At 41.8% G+C, this 3,858-nt stretch overlaps 1 pseudogene; it reads right to left on the bottom strand.

Moving 5' to 3' along the window:
* Positions 1 to 39: 39 nt before the first annotated feature.
* The window catches only part of LOC106942868 (matrix metalloproteinase-9-like), a 9,640-nt pseudogene continuing 5,821 nt past the window's right edge, over positions 40 to 3,858 (bottom strand).

The raw sequence follows: 3,858 nt of genomic DNA, 5'->3' as shown, positions 1-3,858 counted from the left end.
ATGTTACAATGACCACAATGTATGCCATGTTTTGTTGACGTTTGTGGATTTGGTTTCCTGAGAATTGTGGTAGAAGGTATGTTTACCTTTGTGCTGAAACACATCATGAGCATCATTAGGGACACCTCCAAAGCTGGCTTCGGTATATTTGGGGTATCCTTTGTCAATCATTTGGGTCTTGAGATCAAACCTGTAGGGATCAGAGATAGATTGAGATCTACTGTATGTCCTTTAACAGGATGGGTTAATTTACAGATTTTGTCTAAAAAAGGGGTCAATTTCTACTCACCTCCAAACGTTTTCTCCACTGAAGAGAAGCACTTTGCTCTTCCCTCTATACAGCGCTCCCTCCACCTTCTGCACACTTGGGGGCAAACCAAGCTTCTCAATACTGTGGGGACCTAGCACACTGCTTCCTGTGTACACCCAGAACCTTCTTCCTAATGTAACAATAAAATATGATTAAAACTCTTTGTCTAACATTTCAGTGCTCTGATAAGCTCTTGAAAGAACACTCCTTACCTGAAAAGAAGTATATTTTTGTGGTCTGAACATCCTCAAAGGCAGAGTCAATGACAGCAGGTAGAGCTGGCCAACTCTGAGAAATGGAAAATGGTCCCTTTCGACCTCTGTCTGTCTTGCTTGATACCTTCCAGAAATACCTGTCAACCAGAAATGCAAGATTAGCACCTCAATAGGTTATGTTTCTAGAACATAAGTAGAACTAGCTATTTGCTTACCCATCTTTGAAGAAATGCAGATGTTTCTGAATCACAGTGATGGTGTCAAACTTGAGGATCTTGCAGGGGTCTTTGGTGGGATCTACAATTGGTGACACTGTCACAACAGATGAACTAGTCGGATTAGGTATTACTGTGGCGTTGAGAGTAGGACCAGGGCCTGTTTTATTTCCTGCAAAATATGGGAATGTTCTTTAAGGCAAAGTTTTCATGAGTTTGACGAGATTTATTGTGAAAGAGTACTGAGTTGTCCGCTCACCGTAGAGGAACTGAATACCATTAATGTCGTCCTGATCCAGGGAGAAATCCTCCACATAGCTGTACGAAGGGTACATGAGAGCTCCTCTAATGTTGGAGTGATCCAAACCCAGGGAATGTCCGAACTCGTGGGCAGCCACCAGGAACAGGCTATAACCTGGAAGATAGCCAGTTAGAAATTTTACCATCTCATAAAATGATAAATGCAGAACAAATTCTTGCATTCGTGTCGCTCACCCAGGTCAGGACATAAACCCCCTCTCTGGTCTCTATCATAGTTGTCAGTGGTGGCACACCAAAATCTGAAGTCTGTCCTCCCGACATTCGTACATTGGTTGTATAGCGTCCCCAGAAATACAAAAGGAAAGTGGCAGGGATCTCCATTTAAGCTTGTCACAATTACGGTAGTGTCTGGACAAAAAGAGACAAAATAACTGTGGTTAAACAAAGCAACAAGCCACTGTGGCAGGACTTTCACACCTTGTGTTTTCTGTTACCCACCTCGGTTTGGACAGAAGCCAAATTTCTGGTGTCTATCATAGTTGTCAGTGGTGGCACACCACAATTTGCCGTCTGTCGTCCCGTCACTAGTACATGAGTGGTATTCCCTGCCTTGGAACATAAAAGGAAAGTGGCAGGCATCTCCATCCGAGGTTCCTCCAATTACAGCAGTGTCTGGACAAACAGACAAAATAACTGTGGTTAAACAAAGCAACATGCCACTGTGGCAGGACTTTCACGCCTTGTGTTTTCTGTTACCCACCACGTTTGGGACAGAAGCCATATATCCCATCTGTGTCATAGTTGCTAGTGGTGGCACACCAGCGTTTTCCGTCGGTGCGACCGTCGGTGGTGCAGTACTTATACATCCTACCCTGGAAGATGAAGGGGTAGACACAGCGGGCTCCATTCGCATTCCCGTCAAATGTGAACAAGACTGTGAGGATTACAGTTAAAAGCGTCATTGGATGAGTTCCAGTTTTGCTTTACAAGCTGATAAACATAATTTATAACTTCAGGCTTGTCATTTTTGTCATGCTTACGTTCAGTTGGGCAGCCGCCGTATATCCCGTCTGTGTCGTAGTTGGCTGTGGTTGCACACCAGGGTATGCTGTTGTTTACGCCTTCAGTGATGCAGGTGGTGTACGGTCTCCCACGGAAAGTGAAGGGGAAGTGACATATGGCACCTCCCGCATTGCCAGAGTAAGTCTTCACCACTGAGAAGACATATTGGATTGTGTGTTAAAGGAAATCTGTGCAAAGAACACCAAATGAAGAAGGTAGAAGCAAGTGATTTTTGAGGTGTAGTTACCGTTTCCTTTTCCCAGAGTCCAGTATTCATCATCGTCAAAGTGGGAGTCCCCGTCAATGCCCACACCTGGACGAAAGGCGTGAGCTAGAAGGCCATGCTTACCATCAAAGGGGTATAGATCCCCGTGGTCTAAAAAGAACATGAAGCAGCTCATCAATGTTTGATTTTTAGAATTCAGCTTCTTAATTTGTTAGAGTGCAAATGTTTGACTTAGAAATGTAAAAAAGAGCACATACCACCTGTTCCAAAGGAGATCATGATGTCTGCTTCGCCTTGAAAAGGCGGGTAAATGTCAGAGGAGGGACATCACTCCACACCCTGAATGCTCTTGCAAAGACATCATCAGTCACATTGCTGTCCATGTCGGGAGAATAGTTCAGGATCCTGAAGACACAGTGAACTCAAAATGACTATCAGATCTAGTCTGATGGAAATTAATCAACACTTTTAGTCCAGGTCGGTACCAAAACGCTGTTTGTCAATGTCCTCGGATGTCCAGTCAAGGGATCCGGGTCACGGCACCAAATTGTCATGAAAAAAATTATTACCTAGCACTGTTCAGGTGAAATCACTCAATCAGGTTTATTCATATATTGTGCACAATACAGAGAGTTTGTTAATGAAGCATTTTTGGATGGAAAGCTCTCCCAGGCAGAGTCAACACATGAGTTTTATATCAAGGAAAAGGAATTCAAAACAAATGGGTGAGACAGTCTGGTTCTCATGCAGCTGTGGGATACAACTTGCAACCTTGTATGTAACCCAAATAGTTATTTTGGTGAGAGTATCCATCCATCCATCCATCCATCCATCCATCCATCCATCCATCCATCCATCCATCCATCCATCCATTTTCTTTACACCAAAGAAGAAAGAAAGAAAGCATTTCATATAACAGATTTTAACTTATAGTAATTTTCCACCACAAGCTACAAGAGAGAGTTTTCTGAAACTATAGTTGTGTGTGTAGCACAACATGTCATGATATAATTTGCTTCTGATTTTAGGCTGTGAAATGGTTTTTATTAAAGATGTAACCTACCAAGGCAAAAACATTTCTGGTGAAATCGCACGAGGCACAGGGTAGTATGTCAGTTTTTATTTTTCTCTTGATTTTCATGTTTTCCAACAATTTAAGTTATCATTATTTAAACTTCCCTTTGCATGCCATAGCATTAACCAATGCCATCTGAACATCTATGATTTGTTTTTTGTATAAAGTGCTATTTAAAAAAAAAAACTGAAACGCTGCCTTAAAAACCAATTTAGAATAATAAATTTAATTTATAATGCACTTTTCATTAATAAAAATCTCAAAGTGCTACATGGTTAATCTAAAAACATAAAATCAACAATCAAAAACAATTAAAAAAAAGACTGTCAAATAAAAGTGGAGAAGGCTTTTTAAAGAGGAAAGTTTTCAAGCCAGTTTTAAAATCGGACAATGATTGCGGGGCTCTCAAATAGTCCGGGAGAGAGTTCCAAAGACGAGGAGCAGCCACAGCAAATGCTCGATCATCCAGGAGGAGAAGGAGAAGGAGAAGGAGA

This window comes from Poecilia latipinna, unplaced genomic scaffold (genome assembly GCF_001443285.1).
Source record: "Poecilia latipinna isolate Pla-1442-1.1 unplaced genomic scaffold, P_latipinna-1.0 Scaffold4623, whole genome shotgun sequence".
Taxonomy (NCBI): Eukaryota; Metazoa; Chordata; class Actinopteri; order Cyprinodontiformes; family Poeciliidae; genus Poecilia; species Poecilia latipinna.
This window is presented reverse-complemented; position numbering and strand designations above follow the sequence as displayed.